Below are 19,521 nucleotides of genomic sequence, written 5' to 3' on the forward strand. Positions count from 1 at the left end.
CGCAGTGGTTGAGAATCTGCCTGCCAATGCAGGGCACACGGGTTCGAGCCCTGGTCCGCGAAGATCCCACATGCCGCGGAGCAACTGGGCCCGTGAGCCACAACTACTGAGCCTGCGCGTCTGGAGCCTGTGCTCCGCAATAAGAGAGGCCGCGCACCGCAATGAAGAGTGGCCCCTGCTTGCCGCAACTAGAGAAAGCCCTCGCACAGAAACGAAGACCCAACACAGCCATAAATAAATAAATAAATAAATAAATAAAATTTAAAAAAAAAAGAAGTCTATTATATGGATTTCTGAAAAATGAACTAATTGCATTGCTTAATATTCAGTACAACTCACTATTCATTATTCTGAGGCTTTTTTTGTTTTAATACCTTCACGTACCATGAAACCTTCGACGTAGCTCACACATGCAAAAAAAATACCTATTCAGAAAGGAAATCAGGGACTTCTCTGGTGGCGCAGTGGTTAAGAATCTGCCTGCCAGTGCAGGGGACACGGCTTCAAGCCCTGGTCCGGGAAGATCCCACATGCTATGGAGCAACTAAGCCCGTGCACCACAACTACTGAGCCCGCACTCTAGAGCCCGCGAGCCACAACTACTGAAGCCTGCACTCCTAGAGCCCATGCTCTGCAACAAGAGAAGCCACTGCAATGAGAAGCCCGTGCACCTCGACAAAGAGTAGCCCCCACTCGCCGCAACTAGAGAAAGCCTGAGCGCAACAACGAAGACCTAATGCAGCCAAAAATAAATAAATAATAAAATAAATTTTTTTTAAAAAGGGAATCCAATGGATAAAATTTTATTTTATTTTATTTTATTTATTTTTTTTTTTTAAATTTATTTATTTATTGGCTGAGTTGGGTCTTTGTTGCTGCGCGCAGGCTTTCTCTAGTTGCAGCGAGGGGGGCTACTCTTCATTGCGGTGCGTGGGCTTCTCATTGCAGTGGCTTCTCTTGTTGTAGAGCAGGGGCTCAGTAGTTGTGGTGCACGGGCTTAGTTGCTCCGCGGCATGTGGGATCTTCCCGGACCAGGGCTTGAACCCGTGTTCCCTGCACTGGCAGGCGGATTCTTAACCACTGCGCCACCAGGGAAGCCTTATTTTATTTTTGATTCTTTTTTTTTTTTTTGAAGCATAATTGACCTACAACACATGTTAGTTCCAGGTGCACAACATAGTGATTTGATATTTCTACACATCTCAAAATGATCATCACCAATGAGTAGAATTTTAAACAGACCTTTCTTTACTTGCCCCAGTAGTACCTCCAATCCACATGTTCACAGTAAACATTCAGGTATCTGCAAACTTCTCACCCCCTTCCTGAAACCAAAAAGTGGCAAATTATATTAGGCTTCATTTCCCCATTATCCAGTGAAGATTGGAGATTGTCTTCTGCCAGACTGGAAAGATAACCTTCCTTTCTGCACAGAGGCAGCTTCCTGAATGTACTCCTGCAGGGAGGCCATTCTTTTTGATTCTTTAGGCTCCATCTGTTTAGAGATAATTTGTCTTCTCTATGTCCTTAGCAAGAATGATTGGGGTTGGGAGTTGGGAGTCCTCTGAGTGTCCCGGATACCAGTTAGCATCTAACTTCCCTCCATGGTGGACTTCCCTGGTGGTCCAGTGGTTAAGACTCTGTGCTTCCACTGCAGGGGGCACAGGTTCGATCCCTGGTGGGTGAACTAAGATCCCCGCATGCTGCTCGGCGCCACCAAAAAAAAAAATTTCCCTACACGCTTTTACCAGCTTGTGCCTATCTTATTCTTTTCCACCTTGTCATTTGTCTTCCCTGTACTTAACAAAGTTCTGTATCTGACACCATCATCATCTACATGGAGAATACCACCAAGAGGATCTAGAATAGTGGAGAAGAGTATCAGATCTAGAGCCAGGCTACCTGGAGTTGAATTCCAACTTCAGTACTCACTAGCTGTGAGAACTTGGGCAAGTTACTTAGCTGTTCTGCAATAGTGCACGCCTCGTTAGATTGTTGTTGTGAGGATTAAGTGAGTAAATAACACCTTGCACGTGGTTTAGGCATTCTTAGTTACAGTTATTGAGATAGTCTACTATAGTGGTTAAGGGTCCAGGCTCCAGAGCCAAATGACCTGGATTCAAATCCTAGCTCTTTGACTTACTAGTTGCATGACTTTGGACTAGTTACTCTGTGCCTCAGTTTCAACAGGGAAAATGAGGACAATATTCTTCATGAGATGGTTGTAAGAAATAAATGGCTAATAAATACAAAGTACTTAAATGGTGCCTTGATCCCTGATGTATAGTAATACTCAGTAAACTATTACCTATAGCCATTATTATCAACTCATATCTCCTCAAAGTCATATCTCATTCTCGTGTTATCTTAGATTTGATCCCATCTTGTCTATTTAAACCTGCTTGGATTGTCCTGGAGCTACTCCAAGCTCTTTTAGACTGAATTTATGGTGGTAAAGTCCCTCTCTGGAAGATGATCTGAGGATGTCCCTAAAGGGCAGTATGCAATGGCATATACTAATTACCCTTAACCTCACAAGAGGGAGATTTCTTATCATCAGAAGTGGCCAACAGTTGAATGGACCACCATGTGACATATCTAGACAAGAGTTAGATGAAATCTGTGTTGGACTAGGTATGTTGTGGATAAGATTCCCAAACTCCATGGAAAAGTGAGCTATGTTAGATCTAAGATTTCTTCTGACTTTCAGTTTCTATGATTTATGAAAAGTAAGATATTTCCAATGAAAGGATTTGACAAAATTTGTATGCCTCTTTCAGCAAAGTTCCATAAAGTAATAAATGGAGTACAGAAAGGGGAAAACTCAACAGTATCTCTTTGTATTATCATTCTAATCTCTTAACCTTGCCTCCTGTCTCTTGAGGCTTCAGTGGTAGATACTTATGTACCAACTTAGGCATGAATCATACTTTATATCATATGTTTGGATATATAACATAACACGAACCTTTATCTCTGCCAGAGAGGACAGTACTGAGAACAGCACTTGGCTGGGAGTCAAGATGAGTTTGAGCTACATTATGGATGTGAAATGCCAAGTTAGACCAATTTGAGTGAGTAATAGTTTAGTGATATGAGATCTGAATGACACCCAGGAGCCAAGGTCCAAGATACTATTAAGAGTGATGTGGCTATTCCTGAGTAAATGTTTCCTGAAGTCTAAGAGGGTAAGATACAAATCAGAACAAGGTCCCTAGATGTAAAATCCATGTTTCATGGAGAGGGGTAAATTTTAGCAGCATTGTTTTCAGTTGGCACCACTATTACCATGTCTGTTCACCTGAGCGGCCAAGGCAATGCTGTTCTACTCTGTGGAAATGTTAAGTTGGGAATAGAGGCATGGAGGAAGCTGGAAATCAGAATCCTCCCATGGTGTACTTTTCCCCCCATTGAAGTGATTTATCTGTATCTATATGTTACATTCCTAGAAAAAGAATCCTAAGGATTTTCCCTTATGTGTGTTTTTGTCTTGCTTCCTCTTGGTCCATGATGCCAGTTAAGTTCATCAGCACAATGAAACCAAACTGACAGGATAGGAGCAGATTATTCTGCCATTTTTCTAGATCTTTGAGTTACACACCTAATCTAGGGCTGATCACTCCACACTTTAACTGCCCGGGAGGTTCACAATTCTCCCAGCTCTGTGATCATCAATGACTTCGAATTTACCAATGTAACCATGCTTCAACATCAGTTATAAACCAGGCAATGACTGTGAAGCAATGCCTAGTAAGGATTTGACATTTGGGCCTCTTTTTGGCATTGTTGATGTTCCTGAGAGCATCAGCCAGGACATTCATGCCTACCACTGCAGTGGCACGGAAAGATGGTGGAAACCATGTGTACATTTTTGTGCAGATGTGCTAGGGATTTAATTCTGAAGTGGAAAGAGTGTTCCGCCCTAAAACATCTCCATGGATTTAATAAATTAGATCCTGCCTCTCCTAATCTGGCTTAAAATTTGCCTATCGAGTGATTTAAGTATAACCAATGTCAAATCACACTAAATTATCCATATTATATCTTGTTCCTATTCCCTTTACCTGAATGAATTTATCAGATTTGGCGTGTTGGTTTTAAAGATGGTGAGATTCATAGCAACAAGTTTAAAGAAGAGATTTCCATTCACACATTTACCCCTGATGGCTCCCCTACCCCCAGCCATAGTCATTTGAGCTTATTTTGTTTGTTTTTTAATGTTAAGGGAGCATTTTGTGCTCAGGAAAACAAAACAAAACATGGTTACTTGTGTTTAAATCAATACAAAATTTATTAAAGTTGCTAATTTCAAATTTCAATCTCAGCTTCAGTGACATCATGTAGGTAGTGTGAAATTGACCATAATGGGAATATGTACACAGTGAAACTGGCAAATGCTACATCTACCAATGCACCACTGCTAAAAATCTAACAAAACAAATCATCCAAAGTACTTTAAACACTACTTACAAACTTAATAAGTCCAAAATTTTTGATTAAAACAAATTTTCTTAAACAGTGAAATACTGTTTGCAAAGAAACTCTTTTACAGCTGTGAGATTATATATATATATATATGTCTTTGTCACCACCCCTCACCCTGTTCCTGGCACAGATCTCCTAAAACCCTTGTAATTTCCTAATTGATAAGAGCACTAGGAGCATCTTTTGTTTTAATATTTGGTCTTTGACCCTCGTTCCTAACACAGAGTTGATAAATCCATTGGAATTTCCCGGGTGATAGCAGTGTCATTAGTCACTTTTAATGAGGTAACTCTTGGTGGGCTACTGGATGGGGGCTGGCCACCAGAAAGACCAAGCCATGATTAGAAGCTTGGACTTTTCAGCCTCACTTCCCATTCTCCAGAGAGGAGAGAGGGGCTGGAAATGAAATTAATGATCAATCATGCCTACATGATGAAGCGTCCATAAAAATCCCAAAAGTACTGGGTTAGGAGAGTTTCTCTAACACCTGGTGAACACCTGCAGGTATGGAAGAGTGGTGCTCCTGGAGAAAACATGGAAGCTCCACATCCTTTCCCACATACCTTGCCCTATGCATCTCTTCCATCTTGATGTTCATCCTTTATCTTATCCTTTTATAATAAACCAATAAACAGTAAGTAAACTGCTTTCCTCAGTTCTGTGAGCTGCTCCAGCAAATTAATCAAAACCAAAGATGGGGTCATGGGAACCTTGATTTATAGTCAATCAATTGGTCAGAAGCACAGGAGACAACCTGGACTTGCAATTGTCATCCGAAGTGGGGAGAGGAGCAGTTCTGTGGGACTGAGATCTTCACCTGTGGGATCTGATGCTATCTCCAGGTAGATAGTGTCAAAATTGAGTTGAATTGTTGGACACTCAGAGGGTGTCACAGAATTGCTTGACATGGAAAAAAAATCCCACACATCTGGTGTTGGAAGTGTTGTCAGTGTGATAGTAGTGTCGGAGTAAAGAAGAAACACATGGGAGGAAGAGTTTTCCCTATACAGAGCTTTCCAATAAAAATACTACAAGTGGGGGACTTTGCTGGCGGTCCAGTGGTTAAGATTCCATGCTTCCACAGCAGGGGGCACAGGTTTGATTCCTGGTCAGGGAACTAAGATCCTGCATGCTGTGCGGATCAGCCAAAAATAAATACATAAACAAACAAACAAAAGGACCAAAAAAAATTACAAGTGGAATAGCAATTAAACATAAATTAAAATCACAAGTCTAGTAAGTCAGATTCTCTAATATATCAGGGTCTCTTAGCCATTCATACATTTAAACTAACAAAATTCATACTGACTATTATGATTACAAAAACATTACCAAAAATATTATATTATGATTTCTTCATTTTCTTGTAAAGTAAGCAAAAAAAAATAATAAACAGAAACCTCAATTAAATAGAGTTGGGAGACCAGCAGGGGGGCGCTCTCACACCCTGCAGCAACAGCAGAGCGCAACAGGAAGAAGAAAGACGCCTTTCCTGACAAGGACTCAGCCAATGAAAAGCCACGGACTCTTTGTCTACTATAGCCCTCCCAACTTCTTTCTCCCCTCGATAAAAGCATTCTCCTTTCCTTACTGTACAGGGAACTTGCATGTGGCTCGCCATGGTTGCAGACCCTGAATTGCGATTCTCTGCTGATCTGAATAAACCCATCTTTGCTGGAAACATATCTAGCAGTCTATTTGTTTCAGGCCAACAAGTCATGCAAACAAAGCTCAATTCAATCCACTTTGTGAGACCAATACCATCTGGGTTCTCTTCCTTGCCTGCCTCTGACTAAACTTCCCAAGGTCAATAGGAGACAACCTCAGATCCAACCCCATCATCTGAGAAAATTCCCACACTATCAGTTTTTGATAAATCAGTCATTTATGGGAAATCAGTCTCTTAGTCCTTAATTTTGTCTTCCTGAGGGCACGTGCGAAAGATTCTCCATTTTATCTCCTCCAGTTCTATTTTGGACTGGAATTCTTTCACACTACCATAGCAAGTCAAATTCCTCATGTCCACGCTTGGGAGGGTGAGGTCGCTAAGACAGTGCCCCCTTTGGTCAGGAGTGGTGAAGGAGCTGGGCATGGCTGAGTGTACAGAGTGGAGACAATAACTAGAGCAGAGGAGGACTGGCAGAGCAGAAAGTAAATCACACCACATTAATCCTCTCAGTGCAGCCAGGATGCCATGTGCATGTTTATCATGCAATCGTCCTCATGAGATCATGAGATTTGCTCTCCATATTCTCTCAATTAGGCCTAACTACCCATCCTTTAGGGTCCAAGTCAGCTCAGTTCCCACCTCCTTCCTTAGTCTCTCTCCATGACTGGAGCCCCTACAGACCTCTCTCTCTTCTGACCTCGTAGCACTATTAGAGCCACTCGCCGAACTCTTCCTGGCAATGTTACTTAACTTCCCTTTGAATATTTTATCCCTTTTCTGGATTTGAGCTTGCTAAAGCCAGGGACTGTATCACATAGTATCTTATTTTATAACTCCCTCAGTACTTAAAAAGGCTTTTTACTTGGCAGTTCATGCCATACAGAATCACTTGCACCTAACTTGGTAAACGCTTTTAGATAGCAGTGACTAACATTAGAAGATAGCCGGCTCCATTATTGTAAAATTTTAAAATTTAATCTATATTACACATTAAATCATGCCTTCTCTCCTTCTAAAATGTAACTAAACACAGTTTAAATTTAATTTTACATAGTTGGCCACAAGTGTGCATGCCTAGTGTTGTATCCTATAACCTTAGAGTGGGAATGAAGTAAGACCTTGGTAAGGTTTTGTGAAATGTGAAATAAAATGGATTCACTCATGTCAAGGGGTTTTAAGATGGAGCCAGGAGGCCATTAAGGAGGTGAACCTCACACACAGATGGAACCGTGGACTTTTGAATTGGGCCAGACCACAAATATTCCAAGGACTCTGCAAGAACACCTGAAACTTGTCACAGTCATGGACCGGACTTTCCCCTCCCTCTAGTGTTAGCCTTAGCACTCAAACCTGTTTAGTCAACACTAGCCTCAGCCTCCAACTACAATTAAAATTCTTTGTAATACAAATCTCCCGTCTTTGCCTTTAAAAGCTCCTGACTTTTACTCCCCAGCAGGACACTGTTTAGTTTGCTACCAGAATCTACATGACCTGAATTACAATTCTTTGATCCCCAAATCAGTTCCTTCCAAGACACAAATTCTAAACTTTCTGAAAAGATTTTCAGTTCCAAAAGACTGGTAACTCTTCTGTCACCCCCTCCAGCTCCTCAAGTCTGTCCTCCACACTTCCCCCCATCTCCCTCCTTCTTTTCCTCTTCCCTTGCTGAACTCCCTTTTTACTCCCCAAACCCTGAGGCCTCCCTTGATCCTCCACCCCCAACCTCTTTCATTCAACCCATTCAAACTCACAGGTTTAGGGAATTCCCTGACGGTCCAGTGGTTAGGACTCCGCACTTCCACTACAGGGGGCACGGGTTCGATCCCTGGTCAGAGAACTAAGATCCTGCAAGCTGTGCAGTGCGGCCAAAAAATAAATACATAAATAAATAGACAAACTCGTACGTTTAAATTGAAACTCAATAATGAGGGCACCCTTTTAAATCTAATTTACATACTTGGGACTAAGGCAGAATTGCTAGCTATAGCCAAAGAGCTTTCCAAGCTTACTGAGAACCCTCACCATTTTGCAAAGGAATTTAACATTGTCATTCAAATCTATGAGCTTGTGTTTCCTGATCTTTATCAATTTTGAGGGAAGGCAGGCCCAACTTTGGATGGCTAAAGCTGGCTGGAATCATCCTTTAGAGGATCTTCAATGTATCATGCCAGCTGACAGCTCTGAAGCCCAAGAAATAGCAAAATCTTTACATGAAGCCATTCCTTGGGCCTTCCCAAAACCTGTTGATTGGAATAAAATCAAAGCATGCACTCAAGGACTAACAAACCTGTGCATGACTATTACAACAGACTTGAAATTGTTTTTAAGGAAAATCCTGGACTTGTAACGGAGCAGGACCCTATGGGGCCTTCCCAGGACAGGCCTTCCCCCATATCCTCTGCTTTAGCTTCTCTCTGAAGTACCTAGATAATAGTATTTTTTTTTTTTCCTTAGAGTTCATCTCCATTTATTTCAACATTACGTGTTTAATGATGACTTCAACATTATATTTGCAGTTTTAATGTAAACTTAAGTAGGCTTTAATTTTTTTAAATAATTATCTATAGAACTTCTTTTAGGCAGGCAAAACATGTTCAGTGATTTTTTTATCCTCAGCCATTGTCTTATTGCTCATTTTATCAAATTAATCCTTCCTGTCCCAAAGAAAATTAAGAGATCACTTTTATCTATAAATTGGGGGATGAGTTATAAAGTTTTTGTATATTATATGTTACATACATATATACAATATACATATGCATTTTATATATGTGTGTATATATGTAAAGTATCCTCCAGTTTCACAAATTTTTAGTTATAAGTCCTAAGAGGGATAGAATATATAGAGACTACTTATTAAATCTTATTTGGGAATTGCTGAAATAGAATGTTACCATATTTGCCTCCTAATAACAACAAACACCATAAAACATAACTCAGTCAATAAATGGAATTCAATGAAAAATTTAAATATTCTTACAAACCACAGAGACTATAAATGCCAAAGAAAATCTGATGTCTATTTAGGTCAACTAAATAAACATTTTTCAGTAAATCTACAGATAAAGAAGATTTCAGACTGAATGAAAAAAAAAACCATTTGGAGGAAATTTATCTTTAAGTTCAAAAGTCACAAAACTAAATCAACTGTATCAAAAATTAAGTTCAACACATTTCTTAACAAACACAAAGAATTCCATACAAGAAACTGATTATAAAATTCTGATAGGACTTCCCTGGTGGTCCAGCGGTTAGGACTCCACGCTCCGAACGCAGGGGGTCACGGGTTCGACCCCTGGTCGGGGAAGATCCCACATGCCACATGGCAAGGCCCCCAAAAATAAATAATTAAAAAAATTTTTTAAATACAGAGAAAGTAAGGAAAAGAAAAATGAAAAATAATAAGGTCTAATGAATAGTAAATATTATATAAGTGAAAGCAAATAAATCATTTATTGCAATAATTTAAAAAAAGAATTCCAAAGGAACAAGACAGGGGCTCTTTTAACACCAGCCTGCCCGGCAGCAGCAACGGGTCTTCCTGTTCTCACACAGGAGACGAACTGCCCTCCCTCCACCTCCAAAACTTACACACCACACCTGCACAGCCTGCAACAGAGAAACTGAGCCATAAGGGAGCAGGGTCAGCAACCTGATGACCATCAGAAGAAATGAGGCAGAGGTCTAGTTAAAACACAGAGGAGCAACACGTACAGAAAGCTAAGACATGCCACAAAGTCAACAAAATGAGGCTTCAGAGCAGTGCAAAAATGATTTTCGTGATTTTCGTGCTCCAGAATCCTCAGCTCCAGCCAGGCTTGCTCAGGTGCCAGGTCACGATAGTACCACCACTGAATATGCCCACATGCAGGGACATCAGAACTTAAAAGAAGTCCTCTAGGAATGCCTACTGGTGATCTCCTACAGCTGACTTCTCAGAGGGGAATTGAAACAGCAAGTCTGATACGGTCTCTGCGACGGTCTCTGTGCTTTAAATCACAGTCATTAAGGAAAGGTGGGGGAGCAGGTATGTTGCCACTTATATCTCTAAGTAGAGAGTGTGGCCCGTTTCCTTGTTCCACTGGGAGTATGCCTACGAATGTCCTTTGTTTTGTAGCTTGGCTGTCCCTATTAAACGAGGACAACCCTGCATGACTAATTTCCACCCCGTCAGTCACAGAGGCCGCTGGAGATCCACGGGGCAGACCCATCATCACTGGAGGTTTTTTTTTTTTTTTTAAGAATTATTTATTTATTTATTTTTGGCTGTGTTGGGTCTTCGTTTCTGTGCGAGGGCTTTCTCTAGTTGTGGCAAGCGGGAGCCACTCTTCATCGCGGTGCGCGAGCCTCTCACTGTCGTGGCCTCTCTTGTTGCGGAGCACAGGCTCCAGACGCGCAGGCTCAGTAGTTGTGGCTCACGGGCCTAGTTGCTCCGCGGTATGTGGGATCCTCCCAGACCAGGGCTCGAACCCGCGTCCCCTGCATTGGCAGGCAGACTCTCAACCACTGCGCCACCAGGGAAGCCCATCACTGGAGGTTTTAAACGTCAAGCCGAAGAAGGACCCAACCTTGCTGTGTGGATATAATAATATCCCCCTCACCTACAGCGCTCACAAAATCCTATAAAGCAGTCATTCACAAAGCCAGCTGTCCTCCAACGTGATAAACTGGGACCAAAATGGGAGAATGTCGCTTCTTTGTCAACACAGACACCTTTCACAAACGCTTCTGCCACTTGCTCACAGATAACGGCTCCAGCAGGCTCTTCCCGGCACCGCCGCTGCCACGCTAGCCACGCGCACCAAGAACCAGCCGGCCCAGGAGGGTCCCTGAGGCTGTCGGCTGTGTCGTAGGGGAAGTATTTTTGCCGCAGTCATCTGAGTTAGAAGAGGTGGAAGCTGGAGTCATGGGAACAGAATTATTGCTATTACCAGCGCAAGGTTTTGACTTATTTATGTTCTTAGGTTTTCGTTTCCTCGTTTGAAGTCCCTCTTTTTTCATAGCAAGCGGTCAAGGCACCCCGCGAAGTTTCATGTAGAGTCCACAAGCGTTGCACACAGGTTCACCCTCGGCGTTTCTGCGCCACAAAGTGGTGGTTGTGGTGTGACAGTTGGCACAGGACAATCCAAGCCAGCGGGAGGAAGGCTGGTTATTATAAATAAGAGGTCCCTTGAGAGAAAAACCTTGAAGTGTAATTAGGTTGACCTTCCTGGACCAAAGTGTGCTCCATCCAATACGGAAGATTCTAGATAATAGTGTTTGATGCACATTTCCTGAGTTGTTTTGCAGCTGTGAACCCCCCTTCCCACACCAAATGGAAGAACTACTTGATGACCATGAGCACATATAGCCCCAGGCCTCCTGGAGCCTAAGGACTGATAACGTTAACCCCTGTGACACCACCCTGCTGCCTCACCATCAGCCAATCAGAGAACTGTGCACAAGCTGATCACGTGCCCTGCGACCCACCCCTCTCCTGGCCTTTAAAAATGCTTTGCCTAAACCGTTTGGTGAGCTCGAGGCTTTTCAGGGCATGAGCCACCTCATCTCCTTGCATGGCCTTGCAATAAACTTCTCTGCTCGAAACTCTGACATTTCAGTTTGTTTGGCCTTACTGTGCATTGGGCACATGAACCTGTATTAACAGACTCTGTTCGGTGCAGAGTTCACTAAGGTGGTCTTTAACTCCATGTTTAGAAGCGGCTCAGGTGAGGATCTCACAATTCTAGTAAAGCGAGCCCAACTTAATTGGGAAACCATGGCAACTCCTGATTTGGTTAATTTGGCAAACTGATTGGGCCGGACTATTCAAAATTCAAATAAACGAGAGGCCACTAAAATCATAAACTTACTGCTTCAACAGCTATCAAACTCCTCCCAGAGGCTTCAACAAACTAAATCAAAGCCTTCAGACTCTAAAAATATCTGCCATTTGTGTAAGAAACTTGGCCATTGGAAAAAGAATTGCCTTAAACTAAAACACTTTAAATAATCCTCCCGTGTTAAGCCTTCAGCTTCTCTTATGGACTGAGCTTGCTCTGAAGACAAACAAGGGGTTTTCCAATCCTTCCCCTTAATCATCTGGGTGAAACTTCCCTTATGTTTGGAAATGAGCTCCTTGTCTTAACTGACACTGGAGCCACACTTTCTGTGCTCAGTCCCACCAATCCCAAACAACCCCTTCCTCAGAGCACTGAGATAATTCAAATGGTGAGAATATCTAGTAAACCCCCTATAGTTTATAAATCCCCTCCCTTCCCTTTCCAACTGGGCTCCCTCCACGACAGCATTCCTTCCTATTGGTTGGTTCTTCTCCTGTCAACTTCCTAGAATGAGACTTCTGAGAGAAATATCATGCTGTCATCTCTTTTTCTCAAAAGGGGGAAATTATTCTTGAGATTGACTCAGTTCCCTCAACAACTCCTGGCACTCCAAGCTCCTCAACCCTATTAGCAGTTTTTGCCCTTAGGACAAGCTTGGAATATAACATAAACTTAAAACTCCCCAAAGAAATCCCTGAGACATTCTGGGAAAAATCCACAGCTGACATTGGGTGGATTCATTCAGCTCCCCCAATTCAAATTCAAATTGACCCTGGTAAGCTCTTCCAAGCATTAATCAATATTCTTTAAATCCTGAGGCCTTAGCAGGAATTCAACCAATCACAGAGGAATATAAGACACAAGGCCCCATAGTTCCTTGCACCAGTCCTTGTATTACACCCATTCTCCCTATTAAGAAACCCCAAGGAAGAAGAGAGAGATTTGTCCAAGATTTGAGAGCTAGTTAGAACATCATTATCCCTCATCATCTGACCATCCCTAACTCTCATACGCTTTTAATAGCAATACCTACAGAGGGTAAATTTTTCACCATAATAGACCTCTGTAGTTCCTTTTTCAGCATCCCCATGGAACGTGAAAGTCAATTTTTATTTGCTTTCACGTGGGAAGGGCAACTCTACACCTGGCTCTATGGAAAGCCCTTCCTACTTTTCGCAGATCCTAAAAATGGATTTAGTAGATGTCATTTTTTTCCACAAAGGTCTATCTACCCTCTTACAGTATGTTGATGAACTTCTCTGTTCCTCTTCTAAGGAAGCAAGTGAGCAAAATAGCATCAGTCTCCTCAAGCCATTAGCAGCTAAAGTTCATTAGGTCTCTAAGGAGAAATTAGAAGTTGTTCAAATGCAGCTCAAATACCTAGGGTACTGATCTCAGATCAAGGACTCCTTTTAGACCCTAATAGGGTCCAGTGTCTTACATTTCCAGTAGCCACAGACCAAAAGACAACTTCAAGGGTTTTGGAATCTGGCTGGATACTATGGGAACTGCATACCTGATTTTTCCTTAAGTGCCCACTCTCTTTATACACTGCTCAAAGCTGAAAGACCAGATCCCTTAGATTGGGAAGGAAATGTCTTTATGACTCTCCAAAACCTGAAAAGCAGACTTCTCAGACCACCTGCTTCAGGTCATCCTAATTACCAGCTTCCTTTTTCCCTCTTTGTGTACAAAAGGGAGGGGAATGCCTTAGGTGTGCTTACTCAAAGGCACAGCGGTCAACACCACCCCTTGGCTATTGCAGTCAACAATTAGACCCTGTAGCCAGAAGTGTTTTCCCATGCCTGAGAGCTATTTCAGCCCCAGCAACAGCTCTTACAAAATCAACTGAGGAAATAGTTATGGGCTGTCCACTTATCATCTGTGTTCCCCATACTCAATTCTTATCACACTCTGCCTTTCTATAAGCCGTCTCACCTCATATGAAATATTGTGACTAACTTCTCACAAAACCCTTTCCTACTGCAACAACCTTAACCCTGCAAGCCTTCTCCCTTTACCTACCGATGAAACTCCTCATGGCTGTTTGACCCTGCCTGATCAGTTATTAATCCTTGGAGCTGACTTACTAGAAACCCATATTGCTAATGCTGAAATTTAAGTTTACCGATGGTTCTTATTCGAAAAATCTTATTTGGAAAATATTGTGCCAGGTATGCAATCACCTCCTCCTTTGAAGTAATTGAGGAAACTCCACTGACTACTGCTACTTCAGCTGGCATGCAGAACTCCATGCTTTAACTGAGTTTGCACCCTAGCAGAAGGTAAAACTGTGAACATCTATATAGACAGTCACTTTGTGGTAGTTTCTGACCTTGGCACTTTTGAAACAAAGAGGATTCTTGACCTCAGGCAGGAAACCAGATTAAGAATGGAAATTGGGTGAATGAGTTGTTGGAATCAATCCAACTTCCATCTGTCCTAGTCATCGTTAAGATGCCTGGGCATTCAGAATTAAATTCAGATGAAACCAAAGGAAATAATTTGGCTGATCAGGCTGCAAGAATAGCTGTCTTATGAGCCACCCAACCTGAAATGGTTATATTAAAGTTTGACTACATTCTGAAAGAGGATCTAATGGAAATGATCAAAGAAGCCCAAACTAAGGCACGGCATAAAGGCTTTATTGGGCTGATAATGGCTGTATTTTTAGCCCATTAACTAATTTATAGTATGGCCCCAAAAGAAGACCTGTCTTGCCAGAGTCCATGTAAAGACCCCTGATGGAAATGACTCATCAGATGACCCACTGGGCCATGAGAAATGAGACAATACTGTTGGGAAAATATTTTTAAGGCCTCCAAGGAGGCACAATTAACTTGTACTGTACATCCTTAAAAAAAACCCAGAGAAACTATCCAAACTGCCCCTGGATATTTTGATTTCCCTAAAGGGCCTTTTAAGGTATAAAAGGCTACACATTTGTTCTTGTTATGATTTGCATGTTTCCTCATTGGATTGAAGCATTCCCTTACTGGCAGGCTACTGCCTCAGCAGTTGCAAAAATATTGTTGGAAAATGTTATACCCACATGGGGTGTGCCCTCAGAACTGCATAGTGACCAGGGAATACATTTTACCGGCCATGCTATGAAACAAGTCTGTGAGGTTTGGCCTATTCTACAGTGTTTTCATTGTACTTAGCACCCTCAGTCCTCTGGACTGATGGAAAGAAAAAATGGCATTGTTGTTAAGACTCAAGTGGCAAAATTTATGCAGACCTTAAAATGGCTTGGCCTAAGGCACTTCCTTTGGTCCTTTCAATCTGAGAACTACCCCTTTTGGGAAACACAGTCTGTCACCACTTGAAGTCATTACTGGTGACCTATGCATTTGTCTCTCTCTGCTCTTGATATAGTCAACTAGTTAAAGGAGACATGCTTCAATATTGCAACGGACTAATCAGAGCCTTACATAAAAAACATACCCTGGTAGAACAATCTTTCCACAGTGTGCTCCTGGGACACAAGGCAACAAACATCACATTCGATAAGCAGGTGGTTTTGTCTACCTGTAAAGACATCTTCAAAAAGATTCTCTTTTTTTTTTTAAAGTTAAAAAAATTAAAAAAAATTTTTTTTTTCAAAAAGATTCTTTACAACCTAGATGGAAAGGATCATTTCAGGTACTCTGAACTAATTCTTGTCCTGCAAAGCTTGAAGGTGTTGAGTCTTGGATTCATGTTTCTCTTTTTTATTTTTTTGGGGCACGCCACACAGCTTTCCTGACCAGGGATTGAACCCAGGCCCCAGGATTGGAAGCACGGAGTCCTAACCACTGGACCACCAGGGAATTCCCATGTTTCTCATTTTTAAAAGGCTCCAATGCCCAGCTGGACTTGTGAACTGACTAGAGAATTAAAATGAAAATTAACTAGGAAGTGAAGCCAACAACATCCGATGCTGACAGCTTTCCCAAGATTCAGGACCAGGCCTCTATATACATACACACTGCTCTAACCTCATTACTAAGCCTTTCATAATTGTCCTGCTCTATTGTACTGATAAATTTACTGAGTTTGTTTTTTTTTTCTTTTTTTGGTTGCATCAGGTCTTAGTTGTGGCACACAGGATCTTTCCTTGCGGTGCACAGGCTCTTCGTTGTGGTGTGTGGGCTTCTCTCTAGTTGTGGTATGTGGGCTCCAGAGTGCACAGGCTCAGAACTTGCGGTGCACTGGCTCTCTAGTTGTGGCACATGGGTTCCAGAGCATGTGGGCTCTGTAGTTGTGGTGCAAGGGCTTAGTTGCCCCGGCATGTGGGATCTTAGTTCCCTGACCAGGGATTGAACACACGTCCCCTGCCTTGAAAGGCAGATTCTTAACCACTGGACCGCCAGGGAATTCTCTTTATTGAGGTTAATACTAATTCAACATTCTTGCTAAGGAAATCCTACTCAGTTGGCTGGTGGTTTCAGAATATCACTTAACGACTTCCTTTATTATGTCCAAGATGGTGACTAGTCAGCATTTGGTTGGAATTTGTTTAATGTTAGCTGAAGTTTTTACCTTCCAAGGGTACTTTTTTGGCAAATGGGAAGAGAATATTCTAGTGAACTATTCCCAAACTATAGTAACTGGAGGACATCTCTCTGAGTGCTGGCTATGTTTCCAAGGCCACAATCATCCAGATCTAAGGACACTCTAGTTATACCCATCACCAATTTCTCCTTGGTTCCCAATGCTACGATAGATTTTCAGCACTCGGCCCTTAAAATTGTCTGCAGAGTAAAACTATATGATCGGTGTCTCCACTTTGTTTTTGTTTGACCCTGCCACAAAACATTTCTCTAAAGCCCTATTCCTTTAACATTCCAACTGCCTGGATCCTCTCTCTTTTTCCTTTACCTCTGGCATGAAGCAAATGGCTGACCAAAATTTGTAAGAAATGTGATCTCACAAGTCTACGTCAAGCTTTCTGTTGCACTGGGGCCAGATGATTGTCGGCTGACCCCTTAATAGGCTGTAATGGCTGCACGGATCCACGGCTAGAACGTATCCCTAAGTTCATAACCTGTCAGTGGAAACGTGAATAACCACTCTTGACTGGGTACGCCTTTGTATGTGATTACAAAGGAGAACCATGGGCTTATGAATGTCTAGACAGCTGGCATATGACAGGACAATGCCTTTTGTGATACCATAGCATTTCACTTCAAGTTCTTGTTAAAGAAAAAAATGCAGCCATAATCTCATAGATCTAGATGAGACTTGGCTGCCCCCCCCCTTTTTTTTTTTTTAACGTTCTTTTATTTATTTATTTATGGCTGTGTTGGGTCTTCGTTTCTGTGCAAGGGTTTTCTCTAGTTGTGGCAAGTGGGGACCACTCTTCATCGCGGTGCGCGGGCCTCTCATCATCGTGGCCTCTTCTTGTTGCAGAGCACAGGCTCCAGACATGCAGGCTCAGTAATTGTGGCTCACGGGCCCAGTTGCTCCGTGGCATGTGGGATCTTCCCAGACCAGGGCTCGAACCCGTGTCCCCTGCATTGGCAGGCAGATTCTCAACCACTGCACCACCAGGGAATTGGCTGCCCCCTTTTAATACCCCATATACTCTCCATTGATTACCACTGTGAAAGGATTTGTTCCTTGGACTGGTGCAGTCCATACTGACCTGTTGAACCACAGCTAAATTAAAAAATTCTGCCACTTGAGGCTTGGCTCAACAGCAGTGATCCCTGGATTCCCTAGTGAGGGTTGTACTTCATTATCTCCTTGCAGAACAGGGCAGCGTCTGTGCCCTAGCCAACACCTCCTGCTGCAACTAGATGAACACTTCTGGTGAATGTGAATTAGAACTCAAAAAAATTAGGAAAACAGCACAAAACCTCTCTGTTCCCTATCAATGTTTTCAGCTGGCTGTCTTCAGCTATAGGCACTTAGATAAGATCAGGACTTCAAATATTATTTAAGATTATTATTAGAATTTTGCTATGTGTGCTTGTATTTAAACTTCTTATGCTACTCCTCACTCAGACCTGCTGCAAAACTTCTACAAACACCAAGATTGTATTCTCTGAATGGACTGATGTTAGTAAGTCTTATTCACTTGAACATTCGGGTAACTTGATGAAATTCCTGGATGATGAAATTGCCTAAAGTCATTTCCTGAATGCCTCCCTGTGGCTCAGATGTGGCCTAATCCTTAGGACACCACTCCTTGACGTGGCTATTTAATCAGAGATTAAAAATTCTCCCGGAGATGGGATCTGGTTTTCTGGGAGACGTCCAGTCCATCCCAGTGATGTGAGACAAAGCATATCTATAAGTTGATCAGTGATGCTTTCAGAGACAAATCTGGATCAAAAGGGGAAAATATGAAATGTGAAATAAAATGGATTCACTTATGTCAAGGGGTTTTAAAATGGAGCCAGGAGGCCATTAAGGAGGTGGATCTTATGCACATCCTCACCCAGTTAAACCATGAACTGGGCCAAACCACAAGTATGCCAAGGGCTCTGCAAAAACCCCTGAAACTTGTCACGATAGTGGACTTTACACCCCTGTAGTGATAGCCTCAGTAAATCACTAGAGGGAAAAGTGACTAATGCAGACTTCCCCTTTTTGCCTTTAAAAGCCCCTGACTTTTACTCCCTAGCAGGGTACTGTTTGTGTTGCTACCTAAGTCTGTGTGCCCCCAATTGCAACTTTTTGATCTCAAATAAACACTTTTTTTCTTGATTGTTTCCTCCCAGGTTTATTTAGTTTCACAGTTTGCAGAGCGTAGCAAACGAGAACAAGTCCAAGAAAATAGGGGTGAGATACCTTAGAATGCAGCCTGAAATCTCTTCTGCGAGAGTAATCTTTGAGCAAGGAAAATTTGTTGGCTTAAGAATTATTCAAATTGGGTTTCTTATGTCACAAATTATTTTTTTTAATTTATTTATTTTATTTATTTATTTTTGGCTGCCTTGGGTCTTCCTTGCTGCGCGCGGGCTTTCTCCAGTTGTGGTGAGCGAGGGCTACTCTTTGTTGCGGTGCGCGGGCTCCTCATTGTGGTGGCTTCTCTTGTTGCAGAGCACAGGCTCTAGGCACGCGGGCTCAGTAGTTGTGGCTCGCGGGCTGTAGAGCGCAGGCTCAGTAGTTGTGATGCACGGGCTTAGTTGCTGCATGGCATGTGGGATCTTCCTGGACAAGGAATTGAACCTGTGTCCCCTGCATCGGCAGGCAGATTCTTAACCACTGAGCCACCAGGGAAGTCCGTCGCATATTATCATGTTGTAAAATAATGAGTGTTACTCTTGGGCACAGCACACACAACTTCCTGAATTAATAATCTAATCTATTATATACTTTAGAAGAACTCATAATGCTTGTATTGTACTTTATAGTTTACAAGTCCTTTCATCTATTATCTTGTTTAATCCTCACAATACTGATATCAGCCCCATTAAGCAGCTAAGGAAGCTGAAGCTCAAAGATGTAGAAATCTTCCTCCAGGTTGCACTCTGACAAGGGAGGACTTGAATATAGCCCTTAGCCCTCAGGTGCCAGGGTTGTGCCCAACTGATGAGGTCTCTTGATAAGTTT

At 42.3% G+C, this 19,521-nt stretch overlaps 1 pseudogene; it reads right to left on the bottom strand.

Moving 5' to 3' along the window:
• Nucleotides 1-3,437: 3,437 nt before the first annotated feature.
• Nucleotides 3,438-3,824, bottom strand: LOC132371357 (small ribosomal subunit protein uS8-like; annotated as a pseudogene).
• Between the last annotated feature and the right edge of the window lie 15,697 nt (nt 3,825-19,521).

Source organism: Balaenoptera ricei, chromosome 1, assembly GCF_028023285.1.
Source record: "Balaenoptera ricei isolate mBalRic1 chromosome 1, mBalRic1.hap2, whole genome shotgun sequence".
NCBI lineage: Eukaryota > Metazoa > Chordata > Mammalia > Artiodactyla > Balaenopteridae > Balaenoptera > Balaenoptera ricei.